General features: G+C 40.6%; 2 long non-coding RNA genes across 2 annotated transcripts in view; one reads left to right on the forward strand and one right to left on the reverse strand.

Moving 5' to 3' along the window:
- Positions 1–5,663, reverse strand: part of LOC116691757 (uncharacterized) — a 6,711-nt gene extending 1,048 nt beyond the window's left edge. Inside the window, exons 1-2 of the long non-coding RNA XR_004332544.1 lie at positions 5,503–5,663; positions 300–305 (exon numbers count right to left, since the gene is read on the reverse strand). This is a non-coding gene — a long non-coding RNA (uncharacterized LOC116691757). The remainder of the gene's footprint in view (positions 1–299; positions 306–5,502) is intronic.
- Positions 1–11,862, forward strand: part of LOC116691758 (uncharacterized) — a 22,205-nt gene extending 10,343 nt beyond the window's left edge. Inside the window, exon 3 of the long non-coding RNA XR_004332545.1 lies at positions 11,850–11,862. This is a non-coding gene — a long non-coding RNA (uncharacterized LOC116691758). The remainder of the gene's footprint in view (positions 1–11,849) is intronic.
- Positions 11,863–12,350: the final 488 nt, after the last annotated feature.

Below are 12,350 nucleotides of genomic sequence, written 5' to 3' on the forward strand. Positions count from 1 at the left end.
TAATTCTGCACCAAGGCTGAATTTTTGGAGACCACTAAGGTCTATATGAAAGCATCCAAAAAGCATAGAGTAATGGGAGCTTTGAAGCTGCTTTCACATCTGACAACTGCACCCCCTCCCAATCCATTGGGCTAGAGTGCTGTCAATATGACAATTGTGATTAACTTTGCATCGGAGTACTTGGCTGCCTGTTCTGCTAATCATTCTCTTTGTCACATGACCAATCAATGTTTCCATGATGACTATCCATGATCCTATCCAATATTACCTATATTTCTAAGTACAATTCACCCCTGAACACAACACTATGGAATTGGGTGATAATTCACAATGGCTTTGTCACTTTGAGAATCAACTTTCACAGCACGCACAGTCCTTTGATCCATTGTTAATATTAAAATATTGATTAGTGAAGCTTTAACATCAGGATTGCTGCTTATTTATTGCACACGATGAAGCACATTTCTGGTCAATATTGGACTTTTATGAAGTATTGTATTTCAACCAGCCATGTGGCCAGCTGGCTATTAATTTTCTTATGCTTATTTTCCTTGCTCACTGCATATATTATTTCTTTCTATGACTAAATCTGTCCCTGTATTTATTCACTATTACCCAGATTTAGTGTTTCCTTCTGATTTTCCTCATTGTGGAATTCAACGGGGAGCTGTACGGTCAAGTAATGATCAAATACTGTTTCAAGGCTTTTTCTCACTGACAAGACTGAAACTCAGAGAAAAACAATACCTATGTGTCAGTTGTGATGGCAAAGTAAAAGAAAAGATGCAAACAGCTTCAGTAAAATGTATCCACACTTAATTTCAATACAGCATCATGGCAGTGGGCCTACTGTATGTAATAGAAATCTGTCAATCTTCTATATTATAGGCTTTTCACACCTTGGTGATCATCAGCTGGACTCAGCAGCTGCTGCAGAAAAGGAAATGTTTTCTTAATGGCATTTGCAAAGTGCAGATGTGTTATATTAACAATGAGTAGATACTGTAATTGTATGTATATGCATATATAGATAGATAGATAGATAGATAGATAACCACCTTTTTTATCATGTGCTTAAACCTACAAACCTGTTCAGAACACACGCACACATACATACATACATACATACACACACATATACAAATATACACATATACACATATACATATATATACACACATATACACACATATACATATATATACACATATATATATATATATACACACACACACATATACATTTATATATATATATGTATATACACACACACACACACACACACACACACACACACACACACACACACAACACACATATATATATATACTGTATATACACACACACCGAAAAATTTTTCTTATATTCTAGTTTCTTCAAAGTAGCCACCCTTTGCTCTGATTGCTGCTTTGCACACTCTTGGCATTCTCTTGATGAGCTTCAAGAGGTAGTCAACTGAAATGGTTTCCCAACAGTCTTGAAGGAGTTCCCAGAGATGCTCAGCACTTGTTGGCCCTTTTGCCTTCACTCTGCGGTCCAGCTCACCCCAAACCATCTTGATTGGGTTCAGGTCCGGTGACTGTGGAGACACAGCACTTCATCACTCGCCTTCTTGGTCAAATAGCCCTTACACAGCTTGGAGGTGTGTTTGGGGTCATTATCCTGTTGAAAAATAAATGATGGTCCAACTAAACGCAAACTGGATGGGATGGCATGTCGCTGCAGGATGCTGGGGTAGCCATACTGGTTCAGTATGCCTTGAATTTTGAATGAATACCCAGCAGTGTCACCAGCAAAGCACCCCCATACCATCACACCTCCTCCTCCATGTTTCACGGTGGGAACCAGGCATGTAGAATCCATTCGTACACCTATTCTTTCTTCTTCTGCACAGTCTCCTCTGAACAGAGGAGAGATGTGTCTGCTGCTGGAACTCTGTGTGATGTTCATCTGGTCTCTAATCTGAGCTGCTGTTAACTTGCGATTTCTGAGGCTGGTGACTCAGATGAACTTATCCTCAGCAGCAGAGGTGACTCTTGGTCTTCCTTTCCTGGGGCGGTCCTCGTGTGATCCAGTTTCGTTGTAGCGCTTGATAGTTTTTGTGACTCCACTTGGGGACACAATCAAATTTTTCGCAATTTTCCGGACTGACTGACCATCGTTTCTTAAAGTATTGATGGCCACTTGTTTCTCTTTACTTAGCTGATTGGTTCTTGCCATAATATGAATTCTAGCAGTTTTCCAAAAGAGCTGTCGGCTGTGTCTCAACCTGACTTCTGCACAACACAACTGATGGTCCCAACCTCATTAATGAGGCAAGAAATACCACTAATTAACCCTGACAAGGCACACCTGTGAAGTGAAAAACCATTTCAGGTGACTACCTCACAAAGCTCATTGAGAGAACACCAGCACTGTCAAAAAAGCAAAGGGTGGCTACTTTGAAGAAAGTAGAATATAAGACGAGTTTTCAGTTATTTCACACTTTTTTGTTACGTGCATAATACCATGTGTTCATTCATAGTTTTGATGCCTTCAGTGATTATCTACAATGTATTTTTCTTTTTTTTAAAAAACACCTGAAAGTTTATGTACAAATTCCCATTGCATAACTGACTAATTCATCCCTGATCAAACCCTTCTGACTTTGACACTGACATACTATATACACATGTCATTACGTTGACATGCTTTGTATTTTTTGTGTTAAGTATAGAGATCTGATGTTGATAGTATGTGGCGGCACAAACATTGGAGGCACCACCAGCAGAAATAATAAGCATTGTGGAGCAGTGTACCGAAGCAGGTGCAAAGACGCCTACTTTTTCCTCCCCCATCCTTGACGAGCCCCCATATCACACACAGATGTTTCCCATCAAAGGCACCCACAAACCTCTCCACCCTGAGTATGTAAACCAAGATAAGGACCCATTCAAACAGAGGGACTGTGCAAACTGCACCTTGCTATTGAGCTATTCATTCTTTTACAATACACACTTCAAGACTGCGAGCTGCTTCCTTTTTTTTCTTTTTCTCTGAGGGGTCACATATGCTTAAGCGCTGTGAGCAAAACACGTAGGTAGGATGTCTGTGATAGGCATTTGTAAATTGACAAGAAAAAGGGATAATACCAAAGTGGTATTTGGATGCGGCGGGAAAAAAGCAAATGATTGAATAACAGTAATTAAAGCAGTTATTCGTTCGGCGAGCACCTGCATGAGGGATGATATTGCTCCTTAATTCAGCTCAGTTTAACTTCTCTCAGCCGGTGGTTCCAGCATCGCCTCATTAATCGCTGATTGGCATCGAGCTGTTCACAGGAACAAACTGTTTACTCTGTCTTGCCTGCTTTCCCTGGGCTGCATGCAGCGACGGCCTCTCTCAAATGCAGCATTAAGGCCTATTGTACTGAATGAGGCCAGCACCACGCTTTTAACATGTTCTTTTGTGGATGTGATAAGTCTGATTCCTATATGCATATACAGTGAATAGGAGAATTACTGTACAATCATACGGTAGCCTACATTTATTTTTCACACTCAGTACAGAAGTTTTTGGTGAAAAGGTGCATTCAGTAATAGCTACACTCAGTCCAAGTGGGTGACAGTAAACTCTGTTCTGTCAGATAATATGTATCACTGCCAATGATGTTTATTGATTTTTTTTTGTGCTAATAAAATAACATATATTCAGCAGGCTCTTGTCATGCTAGACATCCTCATGCAAGGTAGTCATATGAATATTTTAACATCAAAAATCCTGTAAGCAAACACCTTCATGGTTTTGGTTAGGTCTCACAGCTTTCATCAAATCCATCCCCAGCTGCAGGAAGTAATGTTTTTTTTGTGAAAGCCCTCTAAAACACCTTCCTGTCCAACACCAAACAGTAGACAGACATAGTTGGTGACTAGCTGATTGAAACAATTGGAGCATTTAGAAGCTAAATAGCTATATATTTTTCTCAGGTGTGTGTAGAGACCAAAACAGAGCTAAAAGTGGATGAATATTGGACTGACATTTGTCAGGTGGACATAAACACGTAAAAAAGAATGAATGAAAACATTGCACCATGCCTTAAGATTTTAACGTTACCAAATATAATTTTTATTGAGGTTTTCGAATAAACCTTCAAATATCTGTCGCCATTTTGCAGTGTCAGCTGAGAGATGGGTTTGCAAGTTTGCAATGTTCCACAGGCTCTCTTAGCTTTTTTAGTCTAATAAATAATCAAGATAAACTCACAAAACATCAAGAAAGACTATCCTTACAACTATTTTCCTTTGAAATACAAAAAAACACAATCACAATCCTTTGTGACTTCAAGTTTCTATCTTTTACCAAATTAAGACTAGCTCAATTGTCCTGTCAACTCATGGTAAAACACAGTCACACTCAACAGAATCCAAATGAAAGCCTCCAAAACTTTCTTGGTTAGTATTGCCACTGTTCCAACAATTGCCAACTGTGGTTTGATTAAAAATGAACCCTAATTCAGTTAGTTAGAGGTGAAAGGTTGCTGGCTCTGTACTCTGTTTCCCCCAGCTGTCTCTTTCTGCTGTTGCTAGCCTCTTTGTAGTCTCACAACCCGTTCTCACTTCGAACGCGTAAAATACGGCCGTTTAGACTAAGGCTGTCAGCGTCTAATGCAACAACAAAAAAAGCACCCTTCGTAGTATGTAAGGGGGAAATTCCGCGCATGGAGGTTGGTCGGGGTGGTGGATGGGTCAAACACATTATTTTTTGTCTCGTTATTGCCGCGTGTCGTTGAACCGTAAGCCGACCACCCACAAGCTTTTCCTACTTAACCTAACAGCGTCAAAAGGGACTCCAATAGTTCCAACCAAACGTGTTTAGGTAAAGCGTGTTAGATGACGCTAAAGGAGACTTTTAGCATCAACAACTATGACAAAGGCACCTGGCCAAGTGACCGTATTTTACGAGATGGGAGTGAGAATGTGTTGAGTCTCACATTGCCAGACCACCCTGAATTAGCAATTACAGGGAAAAGTGAACCTGTAATTATGTCTTTGAGGATTAAAATTTCAACTGATGGGAAATAATAGCTAGTTATAGATGATTGTCACACTGTTATCTATCTGCCAAGGGAGTTTGATCAACTCATAAGTGCAATTTATAAATAGTAAATTAGTGGTTTCGGTTCAGTTGATTTACTTGGTTAACATGGTTGTTTTCTTATCAACAAATGCTTCATTGCTCTCAAACAGAATCCCCTGGATTCAAAAGTTGCAAGGTCAGAGGTTTAGATGGATCAAATGTGGTCACTCTCGATGGAGTCAGGTGAGATGCTGGGAACTATTCTCCATTCTGAATTTCAGGTTCATTTTTAGTTTTTTTGAGTTCCTTTTACATAGATAGATAGAGTCTTTATTGTCCCATAGGGAAAATCATTTCCACACAGCTTCTTTCCATAGCACAACACCACATATAGAACACATAAAACATTTAACACACATACAAAACACATCACATTAAGACACCCACATGCAACTGAGGTGGTGGTGGCAGTATTATAGTTTGTTCAGCACTGTGATGGCGGTGGGGACAAACATTTTTTGAAATGGGCTTTAGTCCAGTTCAGTGCTCTGTATCTGCGGCCGGATGGAAGTAGTATGAAGAATTATTAAGGGGATGGTCTGTGTCAGCTGCTATTGTACGTACTAGGCGTGTGATGGCTGTGGCATTAATGTCTGATAGGGTGGGTGTGGGGAGACGTTTTTTTTAGAGGCACTATGTGTATTTTCTTAAAAGTAAATTTTTGAGTTTTTATTGTTAACATGATTTTGTTTTCTCGAAAAAGGGATTATTTGCCTCCTACCAAACTTGTGAGCAAGTAAACAACTTATCAGTCTAGTAAAACCACATCTGTTGTTTTGGTCAAGACTTTTTTTGTGTTCTCACGGTTCGTTTTCAAGCCATTTTTATACTCAACATTTAATTTGTCTTTGGTTCAAACAAAATCCATTTCCAGTTTGTTTTGTATTTTAAGTTCATAGACCTCTGCATCTCCTTTAGTTACATTAGATTAGCACATCCATTCCTCCTTTACACATTCATTTAGATTTTCTTGCACTTGATGTGTACATTTTAATTTAAACATCTGACATAAAGTGATTTAATAATTAATTAGTAACTGACCAGCCATGTTGCTTACACCCACGAAATGGTGAGTGAGTGTTTAGCTAACACATTGACTTCTTGAGCTCAGTCAGAAAAAGGTAGCTCTGACCAAAATGTTTGGCCAATGTACTAATCCATTCTGTTGTCTACACAAATGTGTATCACATCAACTTTGTGCTTGTAGCATGCACATTCATTCTCATGTCCACGCTGGTAGACGCTGGAAGTATCAAAAAGAAAAAGTCATAACTTTGATGCATGTATTTCAACCTATTAAGATTTACAATTCTGCAAACATTCTTCCTTAGGAGAAGAACAACAGTCACCTGGATGACATTTATACAAACTAGGACAGGTGTTACAAACCAAGGCAATCAACCTGAGGACAAGCCCAGGAAGCTAGGTGCGACAACCTATGAGATACAACAGAGGTGTCAATAAACCAGAATAAACCAGAGCACATTTCTCTCCAATCCCGGAATCCTGTGTGGACTAGCCAGACCCTCCTCTGCAGCGCTGTGGAGGGAGGTCTGGCAATGCAAGACTGCCAAACAAATAAAGGATAGCATAATAGGATTTCATAGTTAGGACATTTTTTGTACCGCAGCCCCTGGTGATTAGACTGCCAATCTGTCAACTAATGCACCTCAATTTCAAAACTCCATGTTGGAAATCATCCATTTTACTGAAGTATGTTTGTGTGAGACACTAAAGTTCTTCCCACTCCAGGGCTGCTGCTCTCAGACCGGCCTCTGACCTCTCTGGAAGTAGCTGAAAAAAACAAACTACCTGTAATGTGGATCAGTGCAGCATCACATTATAATTATCTATCTAGTATGCATTCTGTGCCATTGTTTTCATGTGCTGTGTGAGTGTACGTCAACGGGAATGTGTTGGGAAGCAGAGAGGGAGAGATAGAGACGAGTGAATGAGCAGCTGTGGCAATATTTCCAATATTTACTCTCCTCCACTGAGTGCAGTTGCTCAGGCCTTTGAGGAGCAATCAAACATCCGGAGATGGTCGGAAGATTCTCCCTTTAAGCCACAAGGTTTTATTTGAGAAAGAATACCTTCTGTTCATAGGATTTGCAGCCATTTCATTTCAATCCATCTGTTTTTAAGGTGAAAAAGAGAGAAGAGGGGGAGTGAGAAAAATACAACAAACAACAGAAAAAAGCAGTCTATTGAACAGAGCATGTTTGTGCATCATATTGTGCTTGATGTAATGTAGGTCAGTGTTCTGCACAGCACCAGATAAGACACAGGGAACAAGTGTTGTGTGTACTTACAAGCAAATATCTGTCAAAATAGCAACTGACAGATCTACAAGAGCCTTCTCTCTCCCTCACTCCCTCTCTTTTCTTTTTTTTCCATTTTTTTTTGGCCAGGGAAGTGCTTCCTTCGTCATTAGCATTTTTGAAAAAAAGGCCAGAGATTTGGGCCTATCTGCCTCCACTCGCTGCCGCAAAGCCAGTCTGGCCCAGGTTGTTATCTGTGCACTACAGAGGTGCAGCTGTTTAGCAAATGGATTTGCAGATTTTTAAAGGGAGATGGGGAGGAAAAAAGAGGGGGAAGAATCAGGTATTCACAACAACCCTCCCCACACTGGCATTTTGTGTATGTGCTGTGTGTATCTGCGTGCGGCTATGTATGTGTATGTCTGTGTTTTCTTATAAATCTTTACCTTCTGTTTTCTGAGGCCCACATTATTTTTGGAAATGGCATTAAACACAAAAAAGCATGAAAAATGCTTATTCTCTCTTTCTGCGCGTTCCTTTATTCACTTTCCAGCCTCCCGAGGGGCCTTTTCTTCTCCAGAGCGGGCGCCATTGCCGCTCCAGTTGCCTAACTGGACCGAAGGATGCTGGGAGTGGAAGGAGGAACCAATGGGGTGCTTTAGGTGGGGTGGGGATGCTGCTGTCTGCACCACAGCTGCTGGCAAGTGCGTCTCTTTTGTCTAATGCAATCCCAAGCGAGGCCGACACTCTCACACACAAACAAACGCATTCGCATAGACACACACACGTGGAGGAATTCTGGCTTCAATCAAGGGCCCCCATGGGAGAGAAAAAGGGCCCTAAGCCATTGGAGACACTGAGGGTGGTTGGCTTTCCTAAGTGGGGGTATGTATGTATGCGCACACACACACACACAAAAACACACGCTTCTTCAAACACTCCTGCAAACACACACACACCACCTTGTTCTCTCCCTCTTAAAGATACAAACAGACATTGCCAACATATGTACACACATGGACCCTCACACATGCACAAATACACACACTACACACACACACCACACAGAGTGACTGTGATGCCTCCAAACTGCAGCCTCGGTCTCTACCAGGAGGTGTCGTGTAACAAACCAGAGGATGCAGAGATTCTCTGGCAGAGAGGAGAGAAGTGAACAGCTTCAGAAAATTACTACCCGAAACTTAGCGATTCACACAGAAAACTGTCTGAAAACGGTTTTCAGATCTACAGACCAGCAGATAAAATGTCAAAACATATTCTAAGTGCCAACATGTATTAAAAACCCAGGTGCACAATTCATGTATTCCTACAAAACTTTTTCCATATAAGTAAATATCTTCATATCGCTCAGTTTGAAGGTATATTTGTAAAGATATTACTAATATTTATTGTGTATTAAAAAATGTAATACACCTCTTTACATTTAATAATGTATTTTTTAGTGAGAAATGAATAGTGTATCATCTGCAAAAGCAACTGTAAATCAGCATGTAAGTTATTCCTGCTGTCACCCAGTCTTCCCACATATCCATTCTACTTAACATGCCTTGAATATGTTGCTGCGCGTGTTTGTTTGACTCCTGTTTTATGCTCATATTTTGTTGTTTTTTTTCCCCCGGTCCTGCATTTATGTTTCTCCTCTGCAAATACACAACACAGATGATAAAAGTTTCATCTCATCATAGTTAACTTCACCCATCAGGCACTTAAAAAAGTGTGAGTAGTGAGGAATTATTTGAAGTGCTTTGAGCGAGGATACAGCTGACAAACTTGTTGTACATTTTTATAAAAAATGTTTTTATTACAATAAAGCTGGAATTTAACACAACTTAGATCTATTAACATTAAAGGTACTAAATTATTAAGAAAGTGGTGACATACTGTACGTCATGCACTTTTTAGTAAAAACTTTGAGCATGTTGTAATTGACATGAAGAAAAAAATCCATATATGTTCCAGTCAAAAGGAATTAGGGCAGCCATTTCCCATCATGCTTTGCTAGTATGCTGTTTTCTCTGTGTCGTCACATCGTTCCTGAACTCCTCAAAGTGCTTATCCTCAACAACACTGCTGACCTTTGGCTTTGATGCTCTAAAAAGTCAAAGTGATTATTTCAGTCGTGGGTGCCTCTCAACAATTAATTGCACACAGACTATTAACAGACTGATTAATGACAGCAGACTCAGGCTTATACTGAATGAATTAATTCAGTTTAGGTTTCGGCATTCCTTTCATAATGTCAAGTTTGAATTTCTTAAAGCAAGAAATAAGATATTTTAAAAGTTAGAAGCAACAAATGCACTACTTTGCATTTGTTATCAGTACTTGAATAGGCTATTGTGCTGATAGATGCCTAAATGCTTTAAACAGCAGCTAAGGGTTCTCTGTAATGACTGAACTTGCTTCCGAAATTAACAAAGAAATCTATTCAAATAGAAGAGAAGGGGTGTGCAGGTGTCTTTTAATTTTATTCATCTTCTTCTTTGCTAAGCCATTAGTGGGTTTTGTCTTTGCCCAACCAATGTGTGGGCGGCAGAGCTAACAATTAAACTATTGTTAAGACAATTGAGAAATGATAAAACTGAATTTACATGGTGTAATATTGGAACGTTGCTTTACTGTAATTACTATTAAACCATTTAACCTTAAAACATTTTCAGCAGGCAAGCTGAAGCGCTATCAGGCAGCTGGTATAAAGTTGAGTAATTATCAAATGTCAAAGTCGGTGAAAAAATGGATAAAATGTGTTTCTTTAAATAGTTTTCAATGGAGATGAACCAATTTTCTCCCTTTCAGGAATCTATCCTTCTGTTTGATAAAAGTCAATTTGCAGTTTGCTCGGCGGCCTGCCGGACATCAGGTGAACCGGCCGTTGTCAGAGCGGGTGACGAATGGGTGCAGAGAAGAGGATTCTTTTTGGCCTTCATCGGTGGTTCTAACAGATGCTGCCCGTCCGCATGTTCCTCCCCTCTGCCAGATATATCAGGCTGGGAATTAGGAGAGGCGATCTATAATTTAACGTAGCAAGTGACAGTTCACATGCTGCAGCAGCAAAGAGCCACAATAGAAGTGCATCTCGGTGTTGAAGATCCAGGCTCGCCTCAAGCCATTGCCTCCTCTCTAAAAGTAGAGTAGGAGGGAGGGAGGGTGAAACAGGAAAAGAAAACACACACACACACACACACACACACACACACACACACACACACACACACACACACACACACACACACACACACACACACACACACACACACACACACACACACACACACACACACACACACACACACACACACACACACACACACACACACACACTCTGTACTTCACTCTCTTGCTCTCTGCTGGGGAGCGGAAAGAAGAACCTCCAGTGTGGCATAATGACTTTGCAGGGAAACAATGAAAAATAAATACCTTGGAGCTCCTCTATTAGTCAACACTTAAAAATCTCTCTCTCTCTCTCTCTCTCGTTGGAGAGGTAACTAGGGCCGCCGCTCTGCTCCGCGGCGTTCACGATGAGGAGACTGTTTGCTGTAATCACACAGAGGCTTGAGATGGAGGGAGCCTGGATTAGCTACTTTACCATGTGAGGAGTGTTTAACATGGCACCCGACACCGTGCTCCTTCCTGTCTTCACTAGACAAACACTCGCCATCATTAATTTCATTTGCTTATCGCAATCACTCCCCTCCCCTTGACTCCCTTTCTCCTCCACTCCCTTCATCCCTCCAAAAAACCTTCAATTTGGACCCTTCCTGCTTTTTTCGATTCAGGCGTCAGTGCAAATTATTGCTGCCCGCTGCTAAGAATTACTAGGTAAGGAAGCTAAATGAAGATGAAGAATTGGAAAATGTTTCCAGTTGGAAGAATGTTGATTAACAGGGCTGGGGTCCTAGAGGATTCCCTACTATTTATCCTCATATTTTGGGCTGCCTCTCCCTTCCTGCTCCCCTCCATGTTTCTCCTGGGGCCTTGGAGAAGCAGCTTGCAGTCAGCGCTGCCAAAAGAATTTATTAGAGCAAATGGTATTGTAAGCCCTATGGAGGGCATACCTTATGTGAAGATTTAAAAGATATTAGGAGGATGGCGCAGGCGGGAACCCAGGTGTGCTTGGTAATAGCCATTGTCTTGAGAGTGTGCTTGCATGTGTGTGTGCGTGTGTGTATTTACATGTGGCTCACTGTGTTTATAGAGCTTCTGCCTGGGAAGACAAGAGGAGGAGCACGATACACCCAAGACACCAGAGCAGACTGATTGTGGTGTGTACATACAGCACATTTCTCCATCAGAAACCTGTGGTGAAGTCACTCAGCAGTCTCTATTAAAGCCGCTATGTTCACTCTGCAAGCCAGACAGGAAGTGAGTGAAATTTCTTTTTCGGCATTTGTTTTATTTCCCTGGTGCGCCAGATGGGTTGGGTTTATCATGTAAGGACAGCTCTGATAGGTTCAGATATGCCGCCAGTCACAAAGAAGAACGCATAGTCCAAATGTGTTCAAGCTGACTGTGATTATGTCCGCATTTACCGACATAAAACATAGTTTACGTCTTTTGCTTAAGGTTATAAAGTTTAGGACGGAAACTTTTTTGTGGAATATTTTATTTGTAGAGCTTGAAATGGAACATAATGTTCTTTTTTTGCAATTACGTTTATGTAAGACATTGTGTTTTTGTCCGACAAATGTTTCACTACTCTAACAGTATTGTTCGGGGTCCTATAACACCATGTGGGATAGGCACTTTGTATGTGCATGACTCAATAAATGACATAACTATGGCATGTTTGGGATCACTCTTTTTTTAAGTCTTCATTGTGAAGTTAGTTTTGGACATGATTGATCATGATAATTCTATTTTATCTTATTCCACCTTTGCATCTTAAAAATATGTTGTTTTCTATGAAGAAAAACTGTGTCCGTTGCAAAATCCAATGTTTGCCTCAAACTTGTAATG

Source organism: Etheostoma spectabile, chromosome 6 (genome assembly GCF_008692095.1).
Source record: "Etheostoma spectabile isolate EspeVRDwgs_2016 chromosome 6, UIUC_Espe_1.0, whole genome shotgun sequence".
NCBI classification, from domain to species: Eukaryota; Metazoa; Chordata; class Actinopteri; order Perciformes; family Percidae; genus Etheostoma; species Etheostoma spectabile.